Source organism: Eschrichtius robustus, chromosome 9, assembly GCF_028021215.1.
Source record: "Eschrichtius robustus isolate mEscRob2 chromosome 9, mEscRob2.pri, whole genome shotgun sequence".
Taxonomy (NCBI): Eukaryota; Metazoa; Chordata; class Mammalia; order Artiodactyla; family Eschrichtiidae; genus Eschrichtius; species Eschrichtius robustus.
Window position 1 is genome coordinate 13,025,056 of NC_090832.1, and position 11,185 is coordinate 13,036,240.

The following is an 11,185-nucleotide window of genomic DNA, read 5'->3' on the forward strand; positions in this document are numbered from 1 at the left end:
GTAAAAGAATGAAATTAGAACACTCCCTAACACCATACACAAAAATAAACTCAAAATGGATTAAAGACCTAAATGTAAGGCCAGACATCATCAAACTCTTAGAGGAAAACATAGGCAGAACACTCTGTGACATCAATCACAGCAAGATCCTTTTTGACCCACCTGCTAGAGAAATGGAAATAAAAACAAAAATAAACAAATGGGACCTAATGAAACTTAAAAGCTTTTGCACAACAAAGGAAACCATAAACAAGACGAAAAGACAACCCTCAGAATGGGAGAAAATATTTGCAAATGAAGCAACTGACAAAGGATTAATCTCCAAAATTTACAAGCAGCTCATGCAGCTCAATATCAAAAAAACAAGCAACCCAATCCAGAAATGGGCAGAAGGCCTAAACAGACATTTCTCCAAAGAAGATATACAGATTGCCAACAAACACGTGAAAGAATGCCCAACATCATTAATCATTAGAGAAATGTAAATCAAAACTACAATGAGGTATCACCTCACACCAGTCAGAATGGCCATCATCAAAAAAATCTAGAAACAATAAATGCTGGAGAGGGTGTGGAGAAAAGGGAACCCTCTTGCACTGTTGGTGAGAATGTAAATTGATACAACCGCCCTGGAGAACAGTATGAAGATTCCTTAAAAGACTAAAAATAGAGCTACCATATGACCTAGCAATCCCACTACTGGGTATATACCTTGAGAAAAGCATAATTCAAAGAGTCATGTACCACAATGTTCATTGCAGCTCTATTTACAATAACCAGGACATGGAAACAATCTAAGTGTCCATCAGCTGATGAATGGATAAAGAAGATGTGGCACATATATACAATGGGATATTACTCAGCCATAAAAGGAAACGAAATTGAGTTATTTGTAGTGAGGTGGATGGACCTAGAGTCTGTCATACAGAGTGAAGTTAGTCAGAAAGAGAAAAGCAAATACCGTATGCTAACACATATATGTGGAATCTAAAAAAAAAAAAAAAAGGTTATGAAGAACCTAGGGGCAAGATGGGAATAAAGATGCAGACCTACTATAGAATGGAGTTGAGGACACGGAGAGGGGTAAGGGTAAGCTCGGGCGAAGTGAGAGAGTGGCATGGACATATATACACTACCAAATGTAAAATCGATAGCTAGTGGGATGCAGTAGCATAGCACAGAGAGATCAGCTTGGTGCTTTGTGACCACCTAGAGAGGTGAGATAAGGACGGTGGGAGGGAGGGAGACGTAAGAGGGATGAGATATGGGGATATATGTATATGTATAGCTGATTTACTTTGTTATAAAGCAGAAACTAACACACCATTGTTAAGCAATTATACTCCAATAAAGATGTTAACCAAAAAAAAAAGGTAAATGCATATGTTATTTTGCTAGATATTATTAAATTTCTCTCCTGAGGAATTTTACATTTTTTAGGTATAATAAAATTATATAAGGATGCCTGATTCTTCATTGATTTAACAACAGAATGTGGTTTCAACCTTTTGGATTTTCTAGTAGTGGAGAAAGAATATGTCAGTGGAGTTTTAATTTTTATATCTCTTTATCAGTGAGGTTGAACATCTTTCCTTAGAGTTGAGTCATTTGCCTTTAGTTCTCTTTGTATTCTCTGTACAGTTTTCTATTTCATTAAAAAAGAGTTGTTAGCCTTTTTTCTTCTTTATTTTAGGAGCTCTTTATATATTAAGGGTGTTAACGCTTTAGCTAATATTTTTCCTAGTTTGTCATTTGTCTTTTTTATTTGCTCATGGTATATTTTGCCATGTTAAAAGTGTCTTTTTATTTTATGTATTCAAATTTATCCATATTTTCCTGTATTACTTCTGGACTTTGAGTAGTAAGGAGTCAAAATTTCCCACTCCCAGATTATAGGAATTTAGCCATATTGACTTCTAGTATGACATGTTTTATTTTTACAATCTACTTTTGGAATTTATCCTCATTTATGGTATAAGGAATGGAATTTTAATCTTTTTTTCCATATGGCTCTCCAGTTATTGTAATTCCATTTACTAAAAAGTTTATCTTTCTCCTCAGATTTGAGATGTCCCTTTTATTGTATTCTATATTTTACCTGTGTATATGTATGTAATGGGGTTTATTTCTGAATGTTTTATTCTGTTCCATTTGTCTGTCTTTTTATGAAACACTGTTATGAGACCCTATAGTGTATTTTAATAACTGATAAAACTAGCCAGTCCCCCACTTCTTTTTCAGTATCTTTGTTTGTTTATCTTTTCAAATGAACTTTATAGTTAACGTGTCTATTTCTCATTCTAGTTAACATGTGGTATTGTATTAAATCTCTAGATTACTTTAGGGAAAACTGATCTACTTATGATGTTGATTTTTCCTATCTAATTACATGGTATATCTTTTCATTTGTTTACATCTACTTGTGCATCATTTAAGGGTGTTTTATAGACCTCTGCATAGAGGTGTGGCTATTTCTTCTTAAAGTTTAGCCTAGGTATTTTATATTATTGTTACTATTATTTTTGCTGTTGCAAATGTGGCCTTTTTCCATTAAATCTTCTATTTGATTATATTTATATACACATAGGATATTGCTTTTTGTATGTTCACTTTTTTACCTGCTACTTTATTAAATTCTCTCATTGTTTATGGCAATTTTTTTATTTTGGGGAATTTCAATTCATTTTTGCATGCAGTTACATATTTTAAATTATAACAATTGGGAAATTACTTCACTTTAAAAATCCAAAACTCCAGAAAACTTTTCAGAAATGCATATGCTACATAAAGTAAAGGACATCTGTGCTCAATGAGCCTAGCAGTAATACATCCAAGGTCGTAGCTATAGTGAACTCTTTGCTTAGCTGGGCTATTTTCTAAATTCAGCATAAGCAGGTTGTAACTCACTTTACCTTCAATAACCATTCAATTTCCTTTAAGGTATTGTATACATAGTTTTGTATATAGGATCACACATGTAGAAATTACCAATTCCTCCTATTGTCTATAAGTGCATATCTCTCTATGGCTCTCAATTAATCTTTCAATTTTCATGACAACCACTAGCCTACCCAGCATTACGTTAGTTGTAGTAAATTCCTTAAATATTAAATTATGTTTTGTCTTTTCCCATAATCTTTAAATGTCTTCTTATCTTACTTAGAGTAAAATCAAAGATCTTTCAAGGGCTTACAAGGCCCTGAAGGATCTTTGCTCCAATTCACCTCCCTTACCACCTCTGTAACCCCATATTCTACCACTTCCCCTCATTTTCTCCATTCTGCCTCATGGCCATTTCACTTGAAGTATTTCTTCTATATATCCCAGTGGCTCACCCCTTCACCTCCCTAAGGTGTCTGATCAATTGGATCAAAGAGATCAATAACCCTTTTCTTGACCACTCTTTTCAAGTAGCCTCCACACTGTAAGTGCATCATTGGCCCCATTTTTACCTCTCCTTGTATCCATACTGTTTACTCTTGACTCTCCAGTTCTCTCTCCCAGTGGGTGGGATGCCCTACACTGTTCTTTGAGTCTAGGTTCTATAATATGACTTTCTTTAGCCAGTAGAATGAATTAGAAGTGACAGTGTGCTAGTTCTGAGTCTAGGTCTCAAGGCTTCTTGAGAAGGCTGCATTTGCTCCCTCACACCCCTTCCAAGGCCCTGAGAACCTGCTCTGACTGGCCTCCCAGAAGTTGAGAAGCACGTGGATTAGAGCTGAGTCGCCCCAATCACCTCACCTGAGATCGACTTCATCATCCTACAGCCAGCCAACCCCAGCCAGATCAGCATAGTTGATGCACATGCAATAAACACCTATTGCGGAATGCTGCAATATTGTGGTAATAGATAACTAACAGACACACCATTGCAACTTTATTTTACTACATAAAATAAAGTTTTATTTAACACTTGTCACCAGCCAACCTATTATATATTTTATTTGGACGTATACAGTTTTTTACTATTTAATATTAATTTCATGAAGGCAGGGAATTTTTCTGGCATAAAGGGAGTTCTCAATAAATATTTGTTATATGAATAAATTCATAAAACTTATTTTCATAAGTTTTGCCAACATGCATTGATTATTTCAGGCACTTGAATGACTTTGCTAATAGAATTTTTCAAACTAATTATTCTCTCACACACACTTGCGCTGGTGATTTAAATTGAATGTACATAGCTGTCAGTTCTCCTTAGAATTTCATACACGATTCTTTGAAAGTATTCTGACTGCAACTGGTTGTTGACTCTTTATATAACTCTTTTCATCATCCTTGTTTTCTCTGGATTTTTGGCTGCCTCAAAAAGGCAGGAATCAAAATGTTTAGAGTTCAAGGATAAACACACTGGAAAATTCTCCTTCTCTCTGTTAAAGTTGTAAATGATTAAGGATATTGAACAATAAATATTACTAAACAAGTTTACTCGTATTTCATATATTTCTAGAAAATATTTCATAGAGCCTATTTTTGTTTTTAAACATTATTGCTGAGGATGAATAGTTTAAAGGAAAAAAAACATTTTAAATTGATTGAAATGTAATTAAAAACATACACCCATCTTGACTAAAAACTCTGACTTTGAATGTAAGATTCCAGCTTGGCTCACAGGTGCTAGAATGTGGCATTATTTGCCACTTTAACCCTTTGGAAGTATGATACCTAAGAAGGGCTCTGGAAATCAGATGTTGTCATATATGCCATTGTTCTGCCAACAGTGGGAGCTCTGCAAATTTGTATTTTCTGTCTTAATCTACCCAACAACTCAGAGGAAGGAAAGCGATATATCCAAGCTATGATCTAGACCAAAGGTTGGTTATCTTCCTACTGCTTCAGTCTGAGCAGTATAATTCAATAATTTATAAGTTATGGAAAGTTTTTATCATGACAGCAATTAGAAGACAAATGTTTATTTCTGTTGAGTTTTACTTGGCTTGAGATTATTTCAGAAGTTTGTCAAATATTCAAGCCCACCTCTAAGAAATCCTAGCTTGTTATGTTTTTAATTATTTAGCCCATATGAAACCATTTGCTGAAGCAATAATTATAAATAGTCAGTTCCACTGGTATTTTTGAGTAGACCCCATCAAACAAGTGCTAACGATGCGATTATTCCTCTCCTTTACCAGTGTTCTTGAGATGAAGACTCCATGGAATAATGAAAAGAATTGTAGGAGGTATTTACATTTTTACATTTGGAAGAGGAAGTTCAATAACTTAGATTACTTTGTTGATAGTTGAAGTATTGCATAATACTTCAAATTGGAAGGTTGTCTTATCTTGACTCAAAGTATCACTCTTTTTCTTTCTGAATGAACGTTTTAAAATATTTGAATTTAAATTCCACTTTTCTGTGAACATTACTTTGACATAATTTTAATAGCACCATCTGTATTAGTAGCCCATCTGAAAAAAATAAATAAATGGGCCTATTTTGTTCTCCGTTCCAATGGTTGCCAAAGAATTTTCTTAAAAAGAAAAAACTGAGGCAGGAGAGAAGATGGCGGAAGAGTAAGACGCGGAGATCACCTTCCTTCCCACAGATACAGTAGAAATACATCTACACGTGGAACTGCTCCTACAGAACACCCACTGAGCGCTGGCAGAAAACGTCCGACCTCCCGAAAGGCAAGAAACTCCCCCCGTACTTGGGTAGGGCAAGAGAAAAAAGAAATAACAGAGACAAAAGAATAGGGACGGCACCTGCACCAGTGGGAGGGAGCTGTGAAGGAGGAAAGATTTCCACGCACTAGGAAGCCCCTTCGCGGGCAGAGACTGCGGGTGGCAGAGGGGGGAAGCTTCGGAGCCACGGAGGAGAGCGCAGCCACAGGGGTGCGGAGGGCAAAGCGGAGAGGTTCCTGCACAGAGGCTCGGCAATGAGCAGCGCTCACCAGCCCGAGAGGCTTGTCTGCTCCCCCGCCGGGGCGGGCGGGGCTGGGAGCTGAGGCTCAGCTTCGGTCGGATCGCAGGGAGAGGACTGGGGCTGGCGGCGTGAACACAGCCTGAAGGGGTTAGCGCACCACAGCTGGCTGGTAGGGAGTCCGGGAAAAAGTCTGCAGCTGCCGAAGAGGCAAGCGATTTTTTCTTGCCTCTTTGTTTCACGGCGCGCAGGGAGAGGGGATTCAGAGCGCCGCCTAAACAAGCTCCACAGACTGGCGCGAGCCGCAGCGATCAGCGCGGGCCCCAGAGACGGGCGTGAGACGCTGGGGCTGCTGCTGCCGCCTCCAAAAAGCCTGTGTGTGAGCACAGGTCACTCTCCACACCGCCCCTCCCGGGAGCCTGTGCAGCCCGCCACCGCCAGGCTCCCGTGATCCGGGGACAAGTTCCCCGGGAGAACGCACGGCGCACCTCAGGCTGCTGCAACGTCACGCCGGGCTCTGACGCCGCAGGCTCGCCCCGCCTCCTCCGTACTGCTCCCTCCCCCCGCCTGAGTGAGCCAGAGCCCCCGAAGCAGCTGCTCCTTTAACCCCGTCCTGTCTGGGCGGGGAACAGACGCCCTCAGGTGACCTACACGCAGAGGTGGGTCCAAATCCAAAGCTGATCCCCAGGAGCTGTGCGAACAGAGAAGAGAAGGGGAAATCTCTCCCAGCAGCCTCAGAAGCAGCGGATTAAAACTCCACAAACAACTTGATGTGCCTGCATCTGTTGAATACCTGAATAGACAACGAATCATCCCAAGTTCAGGAGGTGGACTTTCGGAGCAGGATATATTAATTTTTCCCCTTTTCCTTTTTTTTGTGAGTGTATATGTATATGCTTCTGGGTGAGATTTTGTCTGTATAGCTCTGCTTTATAATAGCTTTATTTTACTTCACTATATTATAGCCTCCTTCTTTCTTTCTTTCTATTTTTTTCTCCCTTTTACTCTGAGCCGTGTGGACGAAAGGCTCTTGGTGCTCCAGCCAGGCATCAGGGCCGTGCCTCTGAGGTGGGAGAGCCAACTTCAGGACACTGGTCCACAAGAGACCTCCCAGCTCCACGTAATACCAAACGGCGAAAAATCTCTCAGAGATCTCCATCTCAACATCAAGACCCAGCTTCACTCAACGACGAGCGAGCTACAGTGCTGGACACCCTATGCCAAACAACTAGCAAGACAGGAACACAGCCCCATCCATTAGCAGAGAGGCTGCCTAAAATCATAATAAGGCCACAGACACCCCAAAATACACCACCAGACGTGGACGTGCCCACCAGAAAGACAAGATCCAGCCTCATCCACCAGAACTCAGGCACTAGTTCCCTCCACCAGGAAGCCTACACAACCCACTGAACCAACCTTAGCCACTGGGGACAGATACCAAAAACAACGGGAACTACGAACCTGCAGCCTGTGAAAAGGAGACCCCAAACACAGTAAGATAAGCAAAATGAGACGACAGAAAAACACACAGCACATGAAGGAGCAGGGTCAAAACACTCCAGATTTAACAAATGAAGAGGAAATAGGTAGTCTACCTGAAAAAGAATTCAGAATAATGATAGTAAGGATGATCCAAAATCTTGGAAATAGAATAGACAAAATGCAAGAAACATTTAACAAGGACGTAGAAGAACTAAAGAGGAACCAAGCAATGATGAAAAACACAATAAATGAAATTAAAAATACTCTAGATGGGATCAATAGCAGAATAACTGAGGCAGAAGAAAGGATAAGTGACCTGGAAGATAAAATGGTGGAAATAACTGCTGCAGAGCAGGATAAAGAAAAAAGAATGAAAAGAACTGAGGACAGTCTCAGAGACCTCTGGGACAACATTAAACGCACCAACATTCGAATTATAGGGGTCCCAGAAGAAGAAGAGAAAAAGAAAGGGACTGAGAAAATATTTGAAGAGATTATAGTTGAAAACTTCCCTAATATGGGAAAGGAAATAGTTAATCAAGTCCTGGAAGCACAGAGAGTCCCATACAGGATAAACCCAAGGAGAAACACGCCAAGACACATATTAATCAAACTGTCAAAAATTAAATATAAGGAAAACATATTAAAGGCAGCAAGGGAAGAGCAGCAAATAACACACAAGGGAATCCCCATAAGGTTAACAGATGATCTTTCAGCAGAAACTCTGCAAGCCAGAAGGGAGTGGCAGGATATACTTAAAGTGATGAAGGAGCAAAACCTACAACCAAGATTACTCTACCCAGCAAGGATCTCATTCAGATTCGATGGAGAAATTAAAACCTTTACAGACAAGCAAAAGCTGAGAGAGTTCAACACCACCAAACCAGCTTTACAACAAATGCTAAGGGAACTTCTCTAGGCAAGAAACACAAGAGAAGGAAAACACCTACAATAACAAACCCAAAACATTTAAGAAAATGGGACTAGGAACATACATATCGATAATTACCTTGAATGTAAATGGATTAAATGCTCCCACCAAAAGACACAGGCTGGCTGAATGGATACAAAAACAAGACCCATATATATGCTGTCTACAAGAGACCCACTTCAGACCTAGAGACACATACAGACTGAAAGTGAGGGGATGGAAAAAGCTATTCCATGCAAATGGAAATCAAAAGAAAGCTGGAGTAGCAATTCTCATATCAGACAAAATAGACTTTGAAATAAAGACTATTACAAGAGACAAAGAAGGACACTATATAATGATCAAGGGATCGATCCAAGAGGAAGGTATAACAATTGTAAATATTTATGCACCCAACATAGGAGCACCTCAATACATAAGGCAAATACTAACAGCCGTAAAAGGGGAAATCGACAGCAACACAATCATAGTAGGGGACTTTAACACCCCACTTTCACCAATGGACAGATCATCCAAAATGAAAATAAATAAGGAAACACAAGCTTTAAATGATACATTAAACAATATAGACTTAATTGATATTTATAGGACATTCCACCCAAAAACAACAGAATACACATTTTTCTCAAGTGCTCATGGAACATTCTCCAGGATAGATCATATCTTGGGTCACAAGTCAAGCCTTGGTAAATTTAAGAAAATTGAAATCGTATCAAGTATCTTTTCCGACCACAACGCTATGAGACTAGATATCAATTCCAGGAAAAGATCTGTAAAAAATACAAACACATGGAGGCTACACAATACACTGCTTAATAACGAAGTGATCACTGAAGAAATCAAAGGGGAAATCAAAAAATACCTAGAAACAAATGACAATGGAGACACGACGACCCAAAACCTATGGGACGCAGCAAAAGCAGGTCTAAGAGGGAAGTTTATAGGAATACAAGCCTACCTCAAGAAACAGGAAACATCTCGAATAAACAACCTAACCTTGCACCTAAAGCAATTAGAGAAAGAAGAACAAAAAAACCCCAAAGCCAGCAGAAGGAAAGAAATTATAAAGATCAGGTCAGAAATAAATGAAAAAGAAATGAAGGAAACAATAGCAAAAATCAATGAAACTAAAAGCTGGTTCTTTGAGAAGATAAACAAAATTGATAAACCATTAGCCAGACTCATCAAGAGAAAAAGGGAGAAGACTCAAATCAATAGAATTAGAAATGAAACAGGAGAAGTAACCACTGACACTGCAGAAATACAAAAGATCATGAGAGATTACTACAAGCAACTCTATGCCAATAAAATGGACAACCTGGAAGAAATGGACAGATTCTTAGAAATGCACAAACTGCCGAGACTGAACCAGGAAGAAATAGAAAATATGAACAGACCAATCACAAGCACTGAAATTGAAACTGTGATTGAAAACCTTCCAACAAACAAGAGCTCAGGACCAGATGGCTTCACAGGTGAATTCTATCAAACGTTTAGAGAAGAGCTAACAGCTATCCTTCTCAAACTCTTCCAAAATATTGCAGAGGGAGGAACACTCCCCAACTCATTCTACGAGGCCACCATCACCCTGATACCAAAACCAGACAAAGATGTCACAAAGAAAGAAAAGACTACAGGCCAATATCACTGATGAACATAGATGCAAAGATCCTCAACAAAATACTAGCAAACAGAATCCAACAGCACATTAAAAGGATCATACACCATGATCAAGTGGGGTTTATCCCAGGAATGCAAGGATTCTTCAATATACGCAAATCAATCAATGTGATACACCATATTAACAAATTGAAGGAGAAAAACCATATGATCATCTCAATAGATGCAGAGAAAGCTTTCGACAAAATTCAACACCCATTTATGATAAAAGCCCTGCAGAAAGTAGACATAGAGGGAACTTTCCTCAACATAATAAAGGCCATATATGACAAACCCACAGCCAACATTGTCCTCAATGGTGAAAAACTGAAACCATTTCCACTAAGATCAGGAACAAGACAAGGTTGCCCACTCTCACCACTATTATTCAACATAGTTTTGGAAGTGTTAGCCACAGCAATCAGAGAAGACAAAGAAATAAAAGGAATCCAAATCGGAAAAGAAGAAGTAAAGCTGTCACTGTTTGCAGATGACATGATACTATACATAGAGAATCCTAAAGATGCTACCAGAAAACTCCTAGAGCTAATCAATGACTTTGGTAAAGTAGCAGGATACAAAATTAATGCACAGAAATCTCTTGCATTTCTATACACTAATGACGAAAAATCTGAAAGTGAAATTAAGAAAACACTCCCGTTTACCATTGCAACAAAAAGAATAAAATATCTAGGAATAAACCTACCTAAGGAGACAAAAGACCTGTATGCAGAAAATTATAAGACACTGATGAAAGAAATTAAAGATGATACAAATAGATGGAGAGATACACCATGTTCCTGGATTGGAAGAATCAACATTGTGAAAATGACTCTACTACCCAAAGCAATCTACAGCTTCAATGCAATCCCTATCAAACTACCACTGGCATTTTTCACAGAACTAGAACAAAAAATTTCACAATTTGTATGGAAACACAAAAGACCCCGAATAGCCAAAGCAATCTTGAGAACGAAAAATGGAGCTGGGGGAATCAGGCTCCCTGACTTCAGACTATATTACAAAGCTTCAGTAATCAAGACAGTTTGGTACTGGCACAAAAACAGAAATATAGATCAATGGAACAGGATAGAAAGCCCAGAGATAAACCCACACACATATGGTCACCTTATCTTTGATAAAGGAGGCAAGCATATACAGTGGAGAAAAGACAGCCTCTTCAATAAGTGGTGCTGGGAAAATTGGACAGGTACATGTAAAAGTATGAAATTAGAACACTCCCT